Source organism: Cervus canadensis, chromosome 5 (genome assembly GCF_019320065.1).
Source record: "Cervus canadensis isolate Bull #8, Minnesota chromosome 5, ASM1932006v1, whole genome shotgun sequence".
Classification (NCBI taxonomy): Eukaryota; Metazoa; Chordata; class Mammalia; order Artiodactyla; family Cervidae; genus Cervus; species Cervus canadensis.
In genome coordinates this window covers 29317035-29340412 of record NC_057390.1, presented here as the reverse complement: position 1 = coordinate 29340412, position 23378 = coordinate 29317035, and the positions used below count along the sequence as shown (strand labels likewise).

At 42.6% G+C, this 23378-nt stretch overlaps 1 long non-coding RNA gene across 1 annotated transcript in view; it reads right to left on the bottom strand.

Annotated features, from left to right (window-relative positions):
• Nucleotides 1–18994, bottom strand: part of LOC122442453 — a 22898-nt gene extending 3904 nt beyond the window's left edge. The window contains exons 1-3 of the long non-coding RNA XR_006269653.1: nt 18878–18994; nt 10508–10517; nt 7373–7377 (exon numbers count right to left, since the gene is read on the bottom strand). This is a non-coding gene — a long non-coding RNA (uncharacterized LOC122442453). The remainder of the gene's footprint in view (nt 1–7372; nt 7378–10507; nt 10518–18877) is intronic.
• Nucleotides 18995–23378: the final 4384 nt, after the last annotated feature.

Here is a 23378-nt window from a genome sequence, read left to right as displayed (position 1 = left end):
TGCAAAACAGAAAAAGAGACACAGAAAAACAGAACAGACTTTTGAACTCTGTGGGAGAAGGTGAGGGTGGGATGTTTCAAAAGAACAGCATGTATACTATTTATGGTGAAACAGATCACCAGCCCAGGTGGGATGCATGAGACAAGTGCTCGGGCCTGGTGCACTGGGAAGACCCAGAGGAATCGGGTGGAGAAGGAGGTGGGAGGGGGGATCGGGATGGGGAATACGTGTAAATCTATGGCTGATTCATATCAATGTATGACCAAAAAAAAAAATTATAATTCAGTGATACAAGCTGTTAATAAAAAAAAAAAAAAAGTAACGTCTCTGCTCTTTAATATGCTGTCTAAGTTGATCATAGCTTTCCTTCCAAGGAGCAAGCGTCTTTTAATTTCATGGCTGCAGTCACCATCTGCAGTGATTTTGGAGTCCCCCAAAATAATGGTCTCTCGCTGTTTCCATTGTTTTCCATGAAATGATGGGTCCAGATGCCATGACCTTAGTTGCTTGAATGTTGAGTTTTAAGCCAACTTTTTTACTCTCCTCTTTCACTTTCAACAAGAGGCTCTTTAGTTCTTCCTTGTTTTCTGCCATAAGGGTGGTGTCATCAGCATATCTAAGGTTATTGATATTTCTTCTGGCAATCTTGATTCCAGCTTGTGCTTCATCCAGTCCAGCATTTCGCATGATATACTCTGCATAGAAGTTAAATAAGCAGGGTGATGATATGCATCTTTGATGTACTCCTTTCCCAATTTGGAACCAGTCTGTATTCCATGTCCAGTTCTAACTGTTGCTTCTTGACCTGCATACAGATTTCTCAGGAGGCAGGTCAGGTGGTCTGGTAGTCCCATCTCTTTCAGATTTTCCACGGTTTGTTGTGATCCACATAGTCAAAGGCTTTGGCGTAATCAATAAAGCAGAAGTAGATGTTTTTCTGGAACTCTCTTGCTTTTCCGATAACCCAGCAGATGTTGGCAATTTGATCTCTGCCTTTGTTCCTCTGCCTTTTCTAAATCCAGCTTGAACATCTGGAAGTTCATAGTTCACGTATTGCTGAAGCTTGGCTTGGAGAATTTTGACCATTACTTTGCTAGCATGTGAGATGAGTACAATTGTGTGGTAGTTTGAACATTCTTTAGCATTGCCTTTCTTTGGGATTGGAATGAAAACTGATGTTTTCCAGTCCTTTGGCTACTGCTGAGTGTTCCAAATTTGCTGGCATGTTGGGTGCAGCACTTTCATAACATCATCTTTTAAGATTTGAAATAATTCTAAAAGGATTTGTAATTCCATCACGTCCATTAGTTTTGTTCATAGTGATGCTTCTTAAGGCCCACTTGACCTCGCATTCCAGGATGTCTGGCTCTAGGTGAGTGATCACACCATCATGGTTATCTGGGTCATGAAGATCTTTTCTTGTAAGGTTCTTCTGTGTATTCTTGCCATCTCTTCTTAATATCTTCTGCTTCTGTTACATCCATACCATTTCTGTCCTTTATTGAGCCCATCTTTGCATGAAATGTTCCCTGGGTATTTCTAATTTTCTTGAAGAGATCTCTAGTCTTTCCCATTCCATTGTTTTCCTCTATTTCTTTGCATTGATCACTGAGGAAGGCTTTCTTATCTCTCCTTGCTATTCTTTGGAACTCTGCATTCAAATGGGTATATCTTTCCTTTTCTCCTTTGCCTTTAGCTTCTCTTCTTTTCTCAGAGGAGGGGAGCCACAAGACCAAAACCAGGGTCTCTGCAACCAAGCTCACAAGGCCCTCTATTCTTCCTTCTATTGCAGGATCCAAAGACTGTCCCAAGAATGGTCTTACCAGAGTCTGAAGGCCCATCAGTTGCCAGACTAGACTTGCTGCTTTTATCATGTCCTCCTAACAAGACTCCACAATCTCTTTAGTGTTAAGGCTTGAACTTTAAGATAGATTATCTGAGAATCCCTCCAGAGAGTGAATAGCACCTGCTGAACACTAAATGCCTCCTGCAATGTTTCTCAAAATGTGACCTGTGGACCAAACACCTGTCCACCTGTCTCATTATTACCCAAGATGCTATTACAAATGTATATTCCTAGGTCCCACCCAGATCTTTTGAATCAGCATCTCTGGGAGTGTGGCCAGCAGTCTACATTTTAAATTATGTCCCAGATGACTCTTATTTATACACACTGACATTTGAGCTCCACCATGTGTGACTGAAACACACACAAGTTCCCTGGAAGTGGCTAAATAGTGACAATAAATATGGCCCATATTCATCCCTTTGTCCATTTATTCATTCAAAAAATATTTTAAAATACTTATATTCAAGGCATTATGTTAGGTGCTATGGAAAGTTAATAACTGGGCTTCACTGGTGAGTCACACAGGAAAGAATCTGCCTGCAGGGCAGGAGACCTGAGTTTGTTCCCTGGGTCGGGAAAACCCCCTGGAGAAGGGAATGGTTACCGACCCCAGTATTCTTTCCTGGAGAATTCCATGGACAGAGGAGCCCGGCCGGCTACAGTCCATGGGGTCACAAAGAGTCAGACATGACTGAGCAACTAACATTTTCACTTAAACTTAACTAGTTAGTGCCTATTTTCATTCAATTCAACAACTAATAGATGCTCACTGTGCTTCAGGCAAGGTGTTGCAGATAAATAAAAGTAAGCAGTTCCTGAACCTGGAAAGTGGGCTCAGGGGTCCTTATGGAATCAGGGTGACACAGCATGAGACGGGCTCCTGACTTTATATACAAAAACACAGCAGCTGAGATGGGGAAATAATTCTATTACAGTGTCAAATGCTACTAATATTAGAGAGGTGAAGATCCAAAAAGTTTTCAGAGAGAAGATGGTATTTGAAGTGGACCCTGAAGAATGAGTAGACTTTTGCCAAAGGGAATAGGCAAGGGTAAGAGGAGCATGCTGAATTCCAGGAAAAGCACAGAGACACAGGATGCAAGGCAGGGCACACTTGGGTCCAATGAGTGGTTTGGTGTGATCTGCCTCTGGGGTGCCTGCATAGAGGAAGTCAACTGAAAGTGAAGCCAGAAACGGCAGATACCAGGTTGGGAGGGACTATGAATGTTATTCCAAGAACCTGGACTTGGTGTTATGAGCCAGTGACACCCAATCATGGCTGTGTGGACTCCTGAGCCCTGTCTACTAGCAGTCTGGTTCAATCTGGGGTCAAAGGTCTGCAGGTAGTGCATAGCCGTGTCTGGAATACACCGCGATGAAGGTTACTAGGACTTTCACTGAAATCAAGTCATTACCACAGCTGGACTCTGGGCAGGCCTGAGACTAGGGGAGAGGAGTGAGGCACCTACAGAGCAAAACGGAAAGAGGCCTTCACTCTGATCTCAGCACTTGAAGGAGGAGTCATGTCTCCACCTCACTCACCACACCCTAATCCCAGCCCTGACTCAAGGGACAATGCAGAGGCTCCCAGAAGGGAGGACAGATAACAGAACAGGCAAGTAGGAAGCCAGGAAAGCAGGTGAGAGAGGATGGAGGCTTCAAGGACAGAGAGGAAATCAGACAGACCTTTCCAAAGCAGCCCCGTAATAGTGGACATAACCCAGCGTGCAGCCCAGAGGGTGCTGAGGTTTCCTGGCTAGGGCCTGAAGCATAAGTGCTGTGTGCTGAAATAGCAGACATGGGTACCTAGAAGAAGAATTCCTAAGACTGATTCTGAAGTCTTAGGGGGGATTGGAGAAGGCTTTTTGGAGGTGAGATCTGAGCTGGCTCCTGAATGTGAATATGGAAAGCAAAGCAAGCAAAGTAGAAGAAAACTTGAGTGTAAGCACAGAAGTAGGAAGTACAAAGTATTAAAAGACTGCTTTGGAGACCACGTTCCCACAGTGCTTATTTATTCAGTCAGTTCGGTTGCTCAGTCCTATCCAACTCTTTGCAACACTGTGAACTTCAGCACACCACGCCTCCCTGTCCATCACCAACTTCCGGAGTCCACCCAAACCCATGTCCATTGAGTCAGTGATGCCATCCAACCATCTCGTCCTCTGTCATCCCCTTCTCGTCCTGCCCTCAATCTTTCCCAGCATTAGGGTCTTATTTATTATGCATCATCTTATGTATGCTCAGTACAGTGTGAGTGTGGCAGCCATGAGAAATGAACAGTATATGCATCCAGTTATGGGGAACTCAATTGACCAAGGGCCCAACTGCCACATGCTGAAATCCATCAATACCTTGACATGGAGGCCACACGTTCCCCAGGCTGCTCCTCATAGCCAGGGACTGGATCTCAGGGATTCTGAGAGAAGCCCATTTCTAGAAGGTACAGGCTCGTCTGATGGCCAATTTGGGCTTGAGAACTCCCCAGCAGCCATGCCAAACCTTTCTAAGACAATATAAACATCTAGGACACATCCACCACCCACCCCACCTTCACTTAAGGTCAGATAGCATTGGAGCCTAGCAACTCTCCCAGCTTTACAAGCAACCTTCCTATTTCCTTTCACACCAGCTTTTCCAAGATCAGACTAAGCCAGATAGGTACTGTAAGGGGGGATAATATCAAGGTGAATTCTTTTCCATAGTTTTTTGCATACTGAATTATTCCTTAAATAACCCTAGGAGGCCTCTCTGTACAAAGTTATTTAGTGCAGAGATATTTTATAAAAACATTTCTGAAAAAGGATAAATCACTCTGTACCTTGATGCTTTTGTGTATATTGAGATTTCTTCAAGAAGGGAGCAGCTGGAATGAAAACACCTTGGTAGCCCAGCAGTAGGCTCATTGGAGTGGCTACTGAGCTGCGGAATTTGCTGGCTGTTCAGTCTGGTCTCACTGACTCTGTGCTTTCTCGGGCAGTACATGATGGATGTTTTATAAGGTGCTCTGATTTTCCAAAAATCACACAGGGTAAGGGAAAGAGGCTTTGGAGCCAAGCAGGCCTTGGTTTAAACAGCAAATATACCGCTCTCTATATAACCTCAAACTGGTTCCATGAACTTTCTAAGCTGCTTCTCCCTCATCTGCAAAATGGGGCTGTCATGTGGAACATGCACAGTTACTTGGAGGACTGGAGATAAAATCTAGCGTGCTAGGTACTCTATAATTGGGGGTTCTTATGTCTACTATTTTAATCAAAAAGTGGGTTTGAGTTTAGCTGTGTAGAACGAAACGAAGGAGTTGAGGTAACACTGGATATTGTTTCAGGCTAAGGATCCACATTTCTCTCTATTACTGCCAACAAGAGGAAACACAGCTCAGAGGTCAAAATGGAAATCATCCAACACCCTAATACTAGAGATTGTCCTTTTAAAATTCTTAATTTTGGCTATTAGAGCCAGAACATTTTCAGACACTAGTGCTTCATCCCATCAGGGTAGCCACAGTGTTGATTCAGTGGACTTAGATATTTTCATGCCAGGTGTCTCTTGGCATATAGAATTGTAGATTCATTCTTCTGATTCCCAGAAGAGGGCAATTCCAATTGTGTGTGGTGGGTCAAAGATAGCTGCAAATTCTTTGGCACTTCTTCCAAAGAGAGGCAGGCTCCATTCTTCTCCCCTTGATACTGAGTTGGCACAGATGTATTAATCAGGGTTCTCAGAGAAATAGAACCAATAGGATACACATACACAAACACACACACACATATATTTGTGTGTGTGTATGTGTGTGTGTATATATATATATCAGGAAGAAAAGCTATGACCAACCTAGACAGCATATTAAAAAGCAGAGACAATACCTTTCCAACAAAGGTCCATCTAGTCAAAGCTATGATTTTTCCAGGAGTCATGATGGATGTGAGAGTTGGACTATAAAGAAAGCTGAGCACCAAAGAATTGATCCTTTTGAACTGTGGTGTTGGAGAAGACTCTTGAGAGTCTCTTGGACTGCAAGGAGATCCAACTAGTCAATCCTAAAGGAAATCAGTCCTGAATATTCATCAGAAGGACTGATGCTGAAGCTGAAACTCCACTACTTTGGTCACCTGATGCGAAGAACTGACTCATTGGAAAAGACTCTGATGCTGGGAAAGATTGAAGGCAGGAGAAGAAGGGGATGACAGAGGATGAGATGCTTTGATGGCATCACTGACTCAATGGACATGAGTTTGAGTAAACTCCAGGAGTTGGTGCTGGACAGTGAACCCTGACATGCTGAAGTCCATGGGGTCGCAAAGAGTCAGACACAACCGAGCCACTGAACAGACTGATATGAATTTGGGAGCTTCCTTGGTAGCTCAGTTGGTAGAATCCACCTACAATGCAGGAGACCCCGATTCGATTCCTGGGTCAGGAAGATCCCCTGGAGAAGGGATAGGCTTAGCCACTCCAGTATTCTTGGGCTTCCCTTGTGGCTCAGCTGGTAAAGAATCTGCCTGCAATGTGGGAGACTGGGCCTCGATCCCTGGGTTCAGAAGATCCCCTGGAGAAGAGAAAGTCTGCCCACTCCAGTATTCTGGCCTGGAGAATTCCATGGACTGTCTATAGTCCATGAGGTTGTAAAGAGTTGGACATGACCGAACAACTGAACTGAACTGATGAGGCAGGAGAGAGATTATAAAGAATTGGCTCACATGATTATGGAAATTGAGAAATCTCAGTATCTGTCATCTGTAAGCTGGAGACCCAGGAAAGCCAGTGATGTAAGTTCCAATCTGAATCCAAAGACCAGAGGACCAGAAGCACTAATGACGTAAGTCACCATTCCAAGAGCAGGGGAAGACCAATGTCCCAGCTGAAGGACTTAGGCAGAGTTACTTGGCTGTGCTGGGTCTTAGTTGAGGTGTGTGGGATCTTGAGTTGCACCTTGTGGATCTTTTAGTTGCAGCATACGAACTCTTCATTGTGGCATGTGAGATCTAGTGGTATCTAGATCCCTGACAAGGAATCGAACCTGGGCCCCCTAGACTGGCAGCTTGAAGTCTTAGCCACTGGACCACCAGGGATGTCTGTTCTTCTGCCTTTTTGATCTATTCAGGCCACTGGGAAGGGTTGTCTGCTTGATTCAGTCAACTGATACAAATGCTCATCCAGAAACACCTTCACAGACTAGGTGGAGCAGAAGAATCACCTGACTGAGAACTGCCAAATTTCTGACCAACAAAATACTGAAATATAATAAAATGGTTGTTGTTTCAAACCACCAAATATTTTAGTTTGTTATACAGAAAATAGATGTCCTGAGAAAAGTCTCCATTGGAACTCCCTTGGTATGGCGACCATGCCACCCTAAGGGGTTGAAATGACTCAGGGCCCTGAACACACCAGATAGAGATTTCAAGTGTCTTTGAATTTGTTGACTGCTCACCATCTCAGGGCCATAGGTGTATATAGGGCGGGTATGCAAAGGAATGCTCCCAGCTCAGTCTAGAAATTGATTCCATTTCCTCCAACACTAACCTTCTCTTCTCTAGATCATTGTTTTTAAAAGCGGAAGATGAAGACAGAAGAGAAGAGAGTGAGAAAGAATGGAGTAGAGAAATGGAGAAAATGGAAAGAAAAAGAAGAGGAATTCTCAGATCGAATGACATCTGCTAAGGAATAAAATCAAAACCTCTGAAGGAAAAATTGGGCCACTTTTCACTCCACCCATTTATTGTTCAAAACCGGCCACACTTTAGATGATAAATCAAGACCGACAACTCATGGCCAGGCAGAACTTCTTTATCCTCTGTTTCTATTTAACATCAGTTTCTTCATTCATTCAGTCGGTCCACATTTATTGAATAATTGTTATCTGTAGAAGAAAGTGAAAAAATATGGTATAATTGAAATCTCCTACTTCACCCATTTGAAGCTCAAAATAAGATGGTATCTCTTTTCAAATCAATAAAATTATGCATTCCCAGAATGGCAGGAAATCCATTCTCCTCTCCTAGCACTTTCTGTCTGTAATACATTGAAGAAACCCAGAGGTGCTTACACAGATCACATCAGAGAAAATCCATTTGACTGCCAGAAGAAACTGTTCACCACTGTTACTCCATCCATAGCTTCACTGTAGAACTGCTGAAAACAGGGAATCCATCAAATTCTTCTGCCAAAAGAAGTGCTACAGACCGTGAGGTCCATGGCCGAAAAAGTTGAAGTTAGTGTGGCCACCTTGCATCAAAGTCAGTGGTTCAATTCCAACCCTGTGCCTTGAAGAATCACCAATGAATCTGAGGTTCACTACCACCTTGGCAGCAGATTCTCAGAGTGCAGCATGAATGAGAACATTTCTCTCTCCCAATGCCTTGTCCACATTGGGTGCATTAAGGACCAGTGTTACAGATCTGCAGAGAAACATCCACATACCCAGAATCCTTCCCTGCTGAGGAATGCTGTGAAAACTGTTACCATGTCAGTAGAGGTTCCAAAGAAACCACAAGATATATCCAGAATCAGACCTCTTCCAAGACCCATCAGATCAGATTTCCAAAGAGGAGAGGAAGTCCTTCCCTCCCCAGTCTAAGTCCAGTTCTTTTCCAGTCCCAGCAATAAACACTTGTCATTCCCCATGGCCTCAACAAAGAGACAAGCATTGTCTAATAACACATTCCTGTTGTCCCTGGCCTCTTCATAACAATAAAATATTGTCTCCCTCCTTTGGGGAGGGTATACACATAGAAAAAGAAAAGGGTATACATGGGAAAAATAAAGGAGAATAATACATCAAATTATAGACTATAGGACTAGAACAGACTCCAAAAAAGGCTATAGTTCAACCTCTTCATTGTATCAACAAGGAAACAGAGTCTCAGAGGCTTAATCAAACTGTGGAAAGCCAGCTACAACTTTTGATAGTTAAGTCCAAATCCTCAACCCAAACTCATTCCTCTGGATTTTCACATAACAGCCTTTCTCGGCCTCTAAATGAAACTAAAAGATGCTTAAATAGTTTAGGGTCTTTGCTTTTTTTTCTTTGCCTAAGGAAAACAGAAGCATTCTTCGTTAAGCCAAGGCAGGGCCTGACAGAGCTTGGCAACTGGAACTGTCTTTCTAAATCTGGAAACACCATAACTCCTTTGAAAAGTGGAAGCAACAATTTGTGCCTCTTAAATGTGAAGAAATGTGTTTCTTTGTGAGAAAAAAAAAAATAACTGCAGTGAAATTACTGAAGACAAATATTGGGCAAGGCAGTCAACAAAACAAGAGATACTGAGTTTGTCAGAACATTCAGTTTATTCATGTGCCAAAAAGGGGAAAAAATACCAGCAAATTATTTTCCATTTGTAAATATATTCTGTGAATTTTCCCAGAAGATGAATTCGTGAGTTTCAAGAATCAAATGCCCAAGTACTTGATAAAGAGGACAAGCTGAAACAGGGCTAAAGAGGAAAAAATAATCTTTATTCTCTCCATAACAAAATCGTTCCACCATCACCATCCAGGATTGTTGATGTGCTGAATCAAACGCATGAGGCCACTGCTTTGCGGGACGTCTCCGTTTAAGACACACACTCTATTTATTCAGATATATGAACAACGTGAAGGAAATGGCAATAATGCCTTTCATTCTATACTCAATTTTTGAAGTCTTGTTCATTTTTGTTTTAACACCAGATTTCTAGTCTGGATGGCTGGTTTGTACAGCCAATCACATGAGGAAACTTGGAGAAAGGCCTATGAATTCCGATTTTGACTTTGTGTTTCAAGCATTCATGAGACCAAAATTCTTCCAATCAGTGGGTGAAATTATCTTTTTTGCTTGTTGGAATGTGGTGCACAGTTCGTGAAACGCTGTGTTTTGGGATCTTTATCTGAATTCCTCAGCTTTTTGCTGTTCTTCCTCCCTCTTTTTCTTACCTTACTGTTGCATCTTGAGAAATAATATCCCTTTGCGACCGAATGATGAACTCTTCTACTGGCAGAGTTCCTCCTATTGGCATGTCTGATCCAGCGGAATAGGCACTATTTTGTTTTCTTTTTTCTTACTCCTTTCCTCTTGACATAGCTCAAGATACAGTTGTACATCTATGATTAACTGAAATGGGGTAGGGCTAATTATTAAGGGAGAAAATACTAGAATTATGTCTGTTCACTAGAACTGGGGACAGGAGGGAAGCTACATATATTGGAGGTCTAGACGCAGCTACAGATGTGGGAAGTTCAGTCTGCAGGCAAAGCAGGAGTGTGACAAATAGGGTGGGCCAGGTCAACATTGGCACAATAGGATGTAATGTGTGTTGGGGCAGTTCATACCAGAATAGTATGGGGGAGATGATGACATTGCTCTTGACAAGGAGAAATCAGAGGCATGCCTTGCAGATACTATGCAGAGTTCAAGGCAGTACTGAGGCATGGAGGAGATGGTGGCAGCATCTGGTTACCAGAGCTGGGCTTAGGCAGGAAGCCGACCAGCAGCCAGAGTGAGCCTGAGGCCCCCTGGAGCTTCTTCAGCAGACCTATCTCAAGTCCAGGGGCTAGAGGAGAGCGAGCAGTTGGAAAGAGAGGAGTGAGGGAGAAGGGAGAACTGTGTCATCAGAGAGGAGTCATCATTTGAGTCTGACATCTCACACCTAGACTGAGACAAGCCCCCTTGAGGGCAAGGACTATTTTGCTTCTAGGGCCTCCAATCAGAGTGCACATTCTGGGTGCTTAATAGCTGCAAATACTGTTGATTTGAATTAAAGGGCCAGTTTCAGTTAATTACTCGGCACCCCATTGTAACAAATAGCTTCATGGATTTAATGCACTGCAAAGGGTATAGATGGTCTCCAGAATAGGAGCAGTTACATATGGTAAAATTGTAATTGTGCAGATGGTCTTCAGAAGCTCCCTTTCCATTCTCATAGGAGAGGAACAGGGCTCATTTCTTTCTTACTTCTCTCTTCTGTTCTGGAGTCTGTAGCTCAGGACCTGCCTGCCTACCAGATACAAGTAACCTAAGAATCCAGGACATTCTTGAGTGTCTACTGGGAAGGTGAAGAAGAGGTCAGTTTTTCAGAATCAGCTCCCGGTTTCACAACTCTTAGAAGACCAGCACTAATGATCCCCACAGTGGTTCAACGCAGTAACCCCTGGGTCCACTCCACACCACCGGCACCCTAAATTAGGCAAGGCTGGGAATCTGTTCTATTTGAAGTCTAGACATTATTAGATCACCTACAGCTGCCAGAGAAGAAAACAGGGAAAATGCATAGTTTCTGCTAAGTTAAGGGCTGACACTAAGTTGAAGGACAGATATTTGCATGAAAGTTGTATTCTTTCTGGACAGATGTGAAGATAAACAAGAGTCTGAAGCAAAATCATGACACTGAGAAATCGGTGAAATTTGCCTTGAGTGTCTCTCACTTTTTCCCTTCAGGGACCAAGCCCTCTCTCCTACACTGCACCTGGTTCTAGGTGCCTTCCCGAAGTTTCCAAAAGGAAAAGAATTTGATAACATAATTATACTTAACTGTCTCCTTCACATTACTGTGGTAACTCCCCCCAGTATTTGCATTTTAAAACTTCTTATTATAGATTAAATGGTTTCCAGGTCTTCCCTGGAAGGGATTTTTTTTTTTTTTTCTGGAAGGGATTTTTAAGCAATATTAAGCAGGTGGAGAAATTTTTTATAGCAAGGGAGTTTTCTCTGGTTTCCAAACTTACACTGCACAATGTCAAAGACTGGCTGTCTCCAAATGTCAATAATTGTAACTTTGCTTTAGATACATTAGGTGATGGGAAATTACTTCAGAAGGAACACCCTGGCCCTTTTCTCCCAGCCCTTCCCCTGTACACTCCCATTCCTCTGCTAAAGAGAATACCCAACATTGGCAAGTGTCTATGAATTACTAAAATATTTTTTGTGTATGTTATCTCATTCAATCCTTACAAGAGTCTTATGAGATAAGGATTATAATTATCTTAATTAAAACCTTAATTCCATTTAATGCTTCTTCTAGAAACATGATCTCTTTGGCTCACCGATGCTATACTCTCTGGGGTTTGTTCTTCCCCATCTCCCATTGCTTCTCCTCAGGGGCCTTTGCTGCCTTCATTTCTTCCTGGCCCTTAAATGTTGGGGTTCCCTGGACTTTTGCTCCTCACTAACACTGGCCATCATATTCATTCAGGAATTTCAGTTACAGCACATATGTCTAGACTTTCATGGCTCCCGTCAGAGAACAGTCCACTCTCTGAACTCCAGGACTTTTCAACACTTCTGCTTGAATATCTCACAAGCCCCTAAAACTCCACGTGTTTAAAACAGAATGCCTAATCTACTCAACACCCACCCAGCTCCCACCATCACCACTGGAAAATCTGCCCCTTGGACAGTGTGTGTTGACTCCTCCATCTGCAGCCTCAGGTCATTGGCCAAGTCCTATTACTCTCCTAATGGCCTCTCACCTCCATTTCCATCATCACCTCTCCACTTAGACTCCTACAGTGCTCCCACAAGTAAGCCCCCCCACCCACTTTGTCCCTCTTTCACCGTTCTCCATAGGGTACCCTGAGAAGTTCCTGTAAAATACAAATTTCACCAAGACATATCTCTGCTGAAAACAGTTGCAGTTGGCTTGACTTTTTTGAGAACTTATAGATATGGGTCCTCATTCTTAACGTGGCCTTTGAAACCCAGGGCAATGTAGTCTCTACTCAGCTTTCCAACCTTGTCTCATCTCACTGTCCTCTTACCATCAACATTCCAGCCATTCTAGTTTTCTTTTGTCTCCTTGAAAGCTCAGGGGTCTTGATACTTCAGAACCTTTGAACATCTGTTCTCTCACTTGGTTAACTTTTTTTTATTATTATTATTTGACTTCACTAGGTCTTGGTTGCTGCATGCAGGCTTTCTCTATTTGAGACAAGTGGGGGTTACTCTTTGTTGCAGTGTGCAGGCTTCTCACTGCGGTTGCTTCTCTTGTTGCAGAGCATGGGTTCTAGGCACATGGACTTCAGTAGCTATAGCATGCAGGCTCAGTATTGTGGCTCATGGCCTCTGGGTTCAAGCTTAGTAGTTGTGGCACACAGGCTTAATGGCTGTGAGGCATAGGGGATCTTCCCAGACCAGGGATTGAACCTGTGTCTCTTGCATTGGCAGGCGGATTCTTAACCACTGTACCACCAGAGAAGTCTTCATTTGGTTAACTCTTAACCATCTTCCAAATCTCAACTTAAAAATGTTACTTCCCCAAGGAAGTCTTCCCCTTTAGAAGAGGCTAAGTCCCCTTGGGATGTGCTCTGATAGCACAAGACTCTCATCACAATTTAAATGTCTTAGTTAATGTCTGTCTTCTTGGCTAGACTGTAAGTACCACAAGAGTGAATTTTTTAAGCACTCTGTCCCCAATACCTAGCACAGTGTTTAACATGCAATTAATACTCAAAAAAACAAAAACAAAAAACAAACAAACCACATTTATTGGCTTGAATTAAGTGACTTTCCTAAGCCAGATTAGAAATGTCAAAGTGAAGGCACGAACCCTAATCTCTCTGATCCCAGCGCCCGTTTTCTCTTATCTTCTTTCACTGTGTATCCCTCTCCTCCCACCACATTCTTAGAGGCCTGGGAATGGTGATCATATGACCATCCCTTAAGGGAGGTAAATCTCAGAATCTTCTTGGTTCAGAATGTTCTATCCCAGTCCTGCAAGTATCCCAGGTAGGTGAGGACCACAAAGCAGCTGCTCAGGGAACCTACTAGTGTGATGAGATATGTGTTGGTTTTAAATATGTCTACAAATTATTTAATACTCTTTCTTTTAAGAAATAGAGCTCAATTCCCTCCCCTTTGATTGTGGACTGTACTTAGCAATTCAGTTCAAACAAATAATTTTGGCAAAAGTGATCATCTACAACCTCTGAGACTAGATCATAAAAGACACTGCAGCTTCCATTTTGTATTCTTTTGGATCACTTGCTTAGGAAAGTCAGTGGCCATGTTGTGAGGACACTTGAGTAGCACTATGGAAAAGTCCATATGGTGAGAAATTAAGGCCTCCCACCAAGAGCCAGCAAGGAGCCAAATCCTTCTGCCAACTGAACTGTCTGCCTGAGTCTTCTTGGGATTAGCTCTTCTAGCTGAGTCAAGCCTTCAGCTGACTTCAGTCATGGTTAATATCTTGATTACCTTTTGAGACCCTGTGAACCACAAACACCAATCTAGGCTGCTCCCAAATTCCCAACCCATAGAAACTGTGAGGTAATGTTTGTGATTTTCAGATATTTCACTTGGGCATCACTTGTTATGCAGCAAAAAATAACTAACACAAAGTTAAAAAGAGAGAGAGATTGGAATCCAAGCAAATAAGCCAACCATAGAGGCAGTTCTTGGGAATGAGAAAAGAACAGGGACTGTGTAGAAACCCTTTGTCTCGAATGGATATAATTATGTTTTGTTGCACACAACAATGCTGAGGTGGGAGGTGAGGTACTAGAGAAGAAGGGACTCTGAGAACCCTGCTGGGCAGCAAAATAGAAGTGGGTATCTAAACAGAGCCCCAGACAACCTAGATCCAGTGACACAAGAAAGGAGCTAGGAACTATGAGGCAAACTGGGGCAACAGTAGCATCTATAACCAAGCACTGAGCCACAGAGGGATAACTAGACATGGGAGCCAGGACACCAAACTGCTCAGAATTAGTGACATCTCTGAGGTCACAACAAAGACAGGTGGGGGAAACAGAGAAGTCTGCCATGTAACCTCTGCTCCTACTTCTGAGTCCCCACATACTCCATATATAGAAGTTTCTGCTTCTAAAGTACCTTGGAGTGAATGCTGTTGGGCCCCACCCCATTTGCTTTGCTGACTAAGTGTTGGCTGATAATACTCACAGCTGCCTGCTCTCTGGAAAACTGCCTTCAGCCAAATGCTTTGTTCTCACCCATCCCCTTCCATCCCAACCCTCAACCAATGCCTAACTGTCATGGGGTTCAAAATGTCAGAGCCCTTGTTCTGAAAAGAGAGTAACTCTCTGGTGCAATTTATGCTCCAGCGCTTCTCCATGAGATCAGACATAAGGTAACATCCCGTTGAGACCGCATTATTTTCCTACCTCTTCTGCTTCCCTCACTCTCCTTTCCTGAGATTACTCCTACATAAATCACTTGAATAAGAAGTAGGATCTGCTTCTAGGGAACCCAATCTATAACACATCTTAAAGGATCTAGTATTTCATAAGGTGTGTATGTGTGTGTTTGTGGTGTGCATGCCCATGCACTCCAGTTCAGTTCAGTTCAGTTCAGTCGCTCAGTTGTGGCCAACTCTTTGCGACCCCATGAACCACAGCACGCCAGGCCTCCCTGTCCATCACCAACTCCTGGAGTCCACCCAAACCCATGTCCATTGTGTCAGTGATGCCATCCAACCATCTCATCCTCTGTCGTCCCCTTCTCCTCCTGCCCTCAATCTTTCCCAGCATCAGGGTCTTTTCCAGTGAGTCAGCTCTTCACATCAGGTGGCCAAAGCATTGGAGTTTCAGCTTCAACATCAGTCCCTTCAGTGAACTCCCAGGACTGATCTCCTTTAGGATGGACTGGTTGGATCTCCTTACAGTCCAAGGGATTCTCAAGAGTCTTCTCTAACACCACAGTTCAAAAGCATCAATTCTTCAGTGCTCAGCTTTCTTTATAGTCCAGCTCTAACATCCATACATGACTACTGGAAAAACCATAGCCTTGGCAGGACGGACCTTTGTTGGCAAAGTAATGTCTCTGCTTTTTAATATGCTGTCTAGCTTGGTTATAACTTTCCTTTCAAGGAGTAAGCGTCTTTTAGTTTCATGGCTGCAATTGTCATCTGCAGTGATTTTGGAGCCCAGAAAAATAAAGTCAGCCACTGTTTCCACTGTTTCCCCACCTATTTGCCATGAAGTGATGGGACCGGATGCCATGATCTTAGTTTTCTGAATGTTGAGCTTTAAGCCAACTTTTTCACTCTCCTCTTTCACTTTCATCAAGAAGCTCTTTAGTTCTTCTTCACTTTCTGCCATAAGGGTGCTGTCATCTGCATATCTGAGGTTATTGATATTTCTCTCCCGGCAATCTTGATTCCAGCTTGTGCTTCATCCAGCCCAGCATTTGGCATGATGTACTCTGCGTAGAAGTCAAATAAGCAGGGTGACAATATACAACCTTGACGTACTCCTTTTCCTATTTGCAACCAGTCTGTTGTTCCATGTCCAGTGCTAACTGTTGCTTCCTGACCTGCATACAGGTTTCTCAAGAGGCAGGTCAGGTGGTCTGGTATTCCCATCTCTTGAAGAATTTTCCACAGTTTATTGTGATCCACACAGTCGAAGGCTTTGGCATAGTCAATAAAGCAGAAATAGATTTTTTTTTTTGGAACTCTCTTGCTTTTTCGATGATCCAGTGGTTGTTGGCAATGTGATCTCTGGTTCCTCTGCCTTTCCAAAACCAGCTGGAACATCTGGAAGTTCATGGTTCATGTATTGCTGAAGCCTGACTTGGAGAATTTTGAGCATTGCTTTACTAGCGTGTGAGATGAGTGCAACTGTGCGATAGTTTGAGCATTCTTTGGCATTGCCTTTCTTTGGGATTGGAATGAAAACTGACCTTTTCCAGTCCTGTGGCCACTGCACTATGGACTGAATATTTGTGTACACCTAAAATTCATACTGAAACCCTGATCCACAGTATGATGATATCTGGAACTGGATCCTTCAAGAGGTAATTAGGCTCAATGAGGGTAGAGCCCCTCTTTATAGAAAGAGATCAGAGTCCCCCCACTTTCCACTGTGTAGGATAGAGCAAAAAGGTGGACATCAACAAACCAGGAAGAGAGCCCTCATCAGACACCAATCTGCCAACACTTCCCCACCTCCAGACTGTGTGAAGTAAACGTTGTTTAAGCCACCTGAAAGCAAAAGAAAGTGTTAGTGGCTCAGTCGTGTCCATCTCTTTGCAATCCCATAGACTGTAGCCCGCCAGGCTCCTCTGTTCATGGAATTCTCCAGGCAAGAATACTGGAGTGGGTAGTCATTCCCTTCTTTGGGGGATTTTCCAGACCCGGGGATCAAATCCAGGTCTCTTGCAGTGCAGGCAGATTATTTTACCACCTGGAGCCGCCAGGGAAGCCCTTAAGCCACCTAGATTAGGATATTTTGTTTTAGTAGCTTGAGCCAAGTATGTGTGAGTGTGACTGTGGTGATGATGAAGAAATATTTTATTTATTTATTTTTTCATGTATTTTTATTAGTTGGAGGCTAATTACTTTACAATATTGTAGTGGATTTTGCCATACTGAAGAAATATTTTAAATAAGAGAAAACAATAAAAAGTTTCCTGCTTAAATTGTCCATGAATCAACAGATGGAGAGTACAAAACCTAGCAATTTGGTTAAATCATTTAAAAGAAATATAATTTAGTAATTTATCTAAATGTTTATTAAGTGGGATGAGTTTGCACTGTCTACAGCTAGCAAAACTGGAACAACTGTTTCCGCAGTCTCTTTCCCTGATGGTTCTGTGTTAAAGTTTCCTCCCACCCCGAATTTTTATTTAAGCACGATTTAGAAGGCAGGAATGAAGCAGCAGTGCTCTCTGAAAGTTGTTGTGGTTGGATGCAACAAGCAATATAGAGGTGCCGATGCATTCTAGGTTAGCCTACCCCCTTCCAACCTCTAGCTCTCCTTTCTAGCTGCTGACCCTCCTGGCCGCCAATAGTGCCAGGCTCACTATTAGATGCCAAGTCCATAACTTACCACAGATTCCTCCTCCAGCTCTCTCCAGTCCCACTCCAGCAGCTGGGTATACCTGGCTTCCAAAGTTCCCTAGCAGGCTGTAACTTGTCCAGTCATGCCAATGTATCAAGAGGGTTGATTAGTTATTTTCTTTCGTCTTTCAACTCCCCATCTTCAGTTTTAGTTCCCCAAGTTTCCCCATAATCATAAAAGCTCATATTCCTAGCATATGTTATTTATTCCATAACATTCAAGGTGGTCTGCTTTCCTGATTGAGTCCTGGTATCCTGATACACTCATGAGTGAGTGAGTGCTCAGTCATGTCCAACCCTTTGCAACCTCATGCACTATAGCTCACAGGGTTCCTCCATCCATGTAATTTTCCAGGCAAGAATACTGGAGTAGGTTGCTATTTCCTATTCCAAGGGAACTTCCTGACCCAGGGATTGAACCCACATCTCTTGTGTCTCCTGCATTGGCAGGCAGTACCACTGTACCACACCCATACACTGATTATATTTAATTGCCAAACTGCACAGAAACAAGTATATATTTCATTAAATGCATATCAGATCGATTTTGTTGATGTTGTTTTTCAGTAGGAACAGTACAGTCTCTAGAGATATATTCAATATTTGTAGCATGCTACTTACTCTCTTAACACAGTCACCTGAAGAGAACTCTACAAAATGAAAGGGCTCATTGAAAAAAACACTGAGATGTTGGCAGGCATCAGTAATGGAGAAATGATGAGGATTTTCATTTAGGAGAATAACACAGTTAGATTTTCAATTTCATTGTACTAGAATGGTTGCAATGTGAAAAATGAGTTGTAGGGAAGTTACGAGTGGAAGTAGGGGATAAACTGGTAGGATACTGCAGTTGTCTAGCCAAGAGAGGGATAGTAGGTTGGGCTAAGATGGTAGCAGTAGTGTTGGAAGCTTTGTCTGCCAAGTGAAGGCAATCTAGGGCAGGGATAATCATTTCAAAGGGAGTCAGAGTATCTCTGGCTCTGAATCATCATCATAAATAGAATGATCATAGAATGACTGGGATAGTTAACCTCCCAAATACCTTATTAACATTTGATAAGCCTCAGCTGTTATCTTTTATACTACTAATTAACTAGGGGTGGTTAACCTGATCCAGGATAGAAGGAAAATTTTTCTCAAGTCCTTGCAAAAAGCTGTCATAATACTGTTAAGAAAAAGCTTTCCCCCAATTCCTCACCAAATGAATACCTCTCTGCAAAGTAGGCCACGTAACTCTTTTTTTCTTTTTCTGTTATACTGAAGTAGAGCCAATTAACAAAGATGTGATAGTTTTAGGTGCACAGCAAAGTTAATCAACAATACATGTACATGTATCCATTCTCCCTCAAACTCCCCTCCCATCCAGGCTGCCACATATGCAAATCAAAACTACAGTGAGATATCACCTCACACCAGTTAAAATGGCTATCATCAAAAAATTGACAAATAATAAATGCTGGAGAGGGTGTGTAAAAAAGAGAACCGTCCTACACCATTGGTGGGAATGTAAATTGGTACAGCCTCTATGGAGAACAGTAAGAAGGTTCCTCAGAAACTAAAAATAAAGGTACCATATGACCCTTCAATCCCACTCATGGGCATATATCCAGAGAAAAAACATGATCCAAAAGGATATATGCCCCCCAATGACAGCATGGCTTACAACAGCCAAGGCATGGAACCAACCTAAATGTCCATCAACAGAGGAATGGGTAAAGAATATGTGGTACATATAAACAATGGAATATTACTCAGCCATTAAAAAGAATGAAATAATGCCATTTGTAGCAACATGGATGACCTAGGGATTGTCATACTGAATGAAGTAAGTCAGACAGAGAAAGAATACCACATAAATCTTTAACATTCTTCCAATGCAACTATTAAGGCAGAGATTTGCTTTGGACTTAAGTCAACATCTTCAAATGAAGCTCTAAAGAGCAGTCTGGAACATTTTGTAACACTCTATTTGGACTAGGAAGTTTTTGAGACCTAAGTGTCTGCAAACACCATTCTCATTTTATTGTTTGAGTGAGTGTGCCTGAGACAAACTCCCCTAGTCAAAAAAAATCCTCTAGCAGATCTCCAGAGCCAGTTTTTCTACAGCAGGAGTCCATTTTTCAGAATGATATTCATCACTCTGCCTCATCTTTACAATGTGCTCGGTATTGGTCTTCCCTGAGAAACATCTTACTCAGCATTTACTGCTTCTTCCCATTTCAGTGGTGGGGAGAGGTACTGGCTGTATGAAAACAAAAATCAATAATTTCTGGCACTTAATGTATAGCACATTTGAGAGGGAGCTCAAGATTTAAAGGAATGAGCCAAGTTGGGGTTAATAACTATGGAGTCAAAAGTGATTTCATCAGATGCCATTTGAATTTCTAATTCCACCTCTTCTCTTCTTCCCTGCTTCTCCATTCTCAAATGGCAGGGCTAAAAGAATCCATTGTGTATTCCATCTTCTCAGACCTGTAAAGCTAATACTCAGAGGAAAGAACACTCAACCTCCTATTATAATTCTGTCCATTTGGAAAAGAGCATGGAGTTCAGGGCACAGCTTCAGTATGGGTCTGAGTCCTTCTCCAACATTTCCAAACACTTCCATTTCTTTTGTGGCACCCTTTTTTATTGGAGTATAGTTGATTTAAAATGTTGTGTTAGTTTCTGCTGTACATCAAAGTGGATCAGTTATACATATACATATATCCACTCTTTAAAATTCTTTTCCCATATAGTTCATTACACAGTATTTGAGAAGAGTTCCCTGTTTTATACAGTAGATCCTTATTAACTATCTATTTTATATATAGTAATGTGTATATGTCAATCCCAATCACCCAGTGTATATGGCACACTTTCTCTTTTGAACACTTTCCCCCTTTGCTCTTATTTAAGGTTGCTTCTGACCCTGTATTCACTGCCTCCCACCAAGATGATTCACTAGAAGATGCTCTTGGAAGCTGCATGGTAGAATGGAAAAATGGTATGTTCTGGAGTTAGACCTGGGTTTAAATCCAAGCTCTGCAGTTACAGCGTGTATAACTTTAGCCACATCATGTATATTCTGTGAACACCAGTTTCCTCATCTGGAAATGAAGAGAAGTGATCCTAATTCAGGGGGTTATTATCAGAATTAGAGAAAATATGGGCTTCCCGGGTGGCTCAGTGGTAAAGAATCTGCTTGCAATGCAGGAGACCCAAGTTCAATCCCTGGGTTCAATCCCTGGGGTTGGGAAGATCTGAAGAAAGAAATGGCATCCCAACTCCAGTATTCTTGCCTGGAGAACCCCATGGACAGAGGAGCCTGGCAGGCTAGTGTCCATGGAGAAAATATATGTAAAGAACTTACTCATATACTTGGCACATGACAGTTAATATATTAATAAATATCCCAGAACCACATTAGTATATATTATTAATAATAATTAGGTCTCTTTGAATTACTCATTCTACTCTTCACAATAAAAATATTGTTTTGACTCTCTACCATATAGACACATTTCTAAACTCTTTACATATATTATTTAATCTTCTCAACAACTCCATATTGTAGGTACTATTACTACCCTGTACTATAATTGAGGACATACAGGCACAGGAAACTAATTAACTTACCTAAGGTCACATACTGGGAGGTGAATACAGTCTGGCTCAAAACTGACACCCTTTAGAGACCACATAGGAATGCTGGCTCTAACAGTATCTTTAAAAGATCCATAAGAAAAACATACCATATTTTTCTTGGCTTTTCATATTGTACTTTGTATTTATTGAAGAGGGGGATGTTTAGATGAATGAAAAAGACCAGCAGAGTCACTCTCTACAGAAGAAAACTCAATTTATTCTCAGCCGTGGGGTTCATCCCCTCCTTGTCCCTGCTGGAGGAAGCCTTCAGCTACGGGTAATAGAAAATCCCTCCAAGTTGATCTCTAAAGGAGCACCGGCTCACCTAACCGCCAGACCAAAAGGAAGGCAAGCTCTCAGGTTGGTTGCTCTAGCAACTCAACGAGATCCTAAAAGACTCAGATTATTTCTACTTTTGTGGCTTGCTGTCTTCTGCCCACTCCATCCTGAAGCTCGCTTGCCTCCTGGACGTGTAGCATTTGGAACTGCATGATTCTGCATTCCCATCTAGTGGGAAAGGAAAAGAGGTTGCATTGCTCTCCCAGAAGAGTGAAGAAAGGCTTTCCTGAACACTCTGTGCTGTGCTTAGTTATATCTGACTCTTTGCGACCCCACGGACTGTAGCCCACCAGGCTCCTCTGTCCCTGGAATTTTCCAGGCAAGAATACTGAAATGGGTTGCCATTTCCTACTCTGTTCCTGAATATTACACCCCACTCCCCAGCCCCACACATAAACTCTCCTCACATCTCAGTGGCCAGTTAGCATCTCATGTGCATTCCCAAGCCAGTCACTAGATACAAAGATGGAATTACTCTTAAGCCAGTCAAGCTCATCTCTAAAACTAGGGGATGTGGTTCTCTTCCCCAAGATACATGGATGTGTGGGTAACAGAGGAACCAGAACAAAATTGAAGTCCTCTTAGGAAGGAGAAAGGAGAGGAGTTGTGATGGACAGACAACCAACATAATCAGCCCACACCCAAGGGTACGTTATCTATTTCCATGCATTTTCCTACTTTTCTGGACCCTGATTTTATCTTTCCTACATTAGGAATAATACTAATAGCTGCTTACATGAGGTGATGAGTATGGAAGAATTTATAATACCATACAAATGAAAGTTGTAATTATTGTTGCAGTGCTGCTATTGTAGCTGAGATTTACTCTCCAAGGTATGCGGTGCTGTGAGTAGCAGGGCCAGAGGAACAGAGATTGTGTGTCTTTGGTGCCTGCCAACCTCTATTTCATTCATTCATTCCCACCTCCTAGAACTCGCTCTTTCCCACCCTCATGCTGCCCAAAGTAACCTCGTCCTGAATGTTCTACACAAGCTTATCCTGACATCTAGCATCTTGGGTTCCCATATAACTTCCCCTTTGCAACCATTTCCATCAAATCTCATTTCCTAGCGTGGTCACTCTGAACTCGGCTCTCTCTCGTCTCTTTGCCTTTCACTAATTTTGCGATTTGGTACAAAGTTCTTCACCTCTCTGGACTCCACTTCCCTCTTTAGTGAAATGAGATGCTTGGAGTAATTAATCTCTAAGGCACCTTCAAGCTTTAACTTTTATGATTCTATGAATTTCAAACAGTGAGGCAAAAAAACATGAAGAAATTCACATGGAGGAAGAGATCTGGGGTTGGGGGATTTTAAGAAAAAAGTGGCCAGTGAGCAAAGCTACCTTTATTTGAGGGTTCCAAAGACAGACACACAAACACACACATATGCACACACAGACATTTACAAGCACACACACACACTGAGGATCTGTTAGCAATCAATAGTGAATGTTACAATAGGAATGAGGGGATCTAGTAAAACAGAGATGGACTCAACTACAGAGCAGACCTGAAGGATACAGGTGTAAGGAGTAGGACAGTGAGACCGCATCCTTAAACACATCCAAGTTCAGCAGAGCTGAGAATTTCACTGAGGGTGGAAAATCACCTCTGCTGTGGGCATTACATTCATAGGCTGAGATGAACCGAAATTCGAAGGGATCTCTGCAGGGACCATTCTGACCTTCCAAACACAGGAACACATCTACTACTAGATCTGACCTTGTTTTGCCTTTTTCCCTCCCTAGTTTCAGCTGGGCCTCAAAAACAGAAAGGCCAAAATCCAACTAGA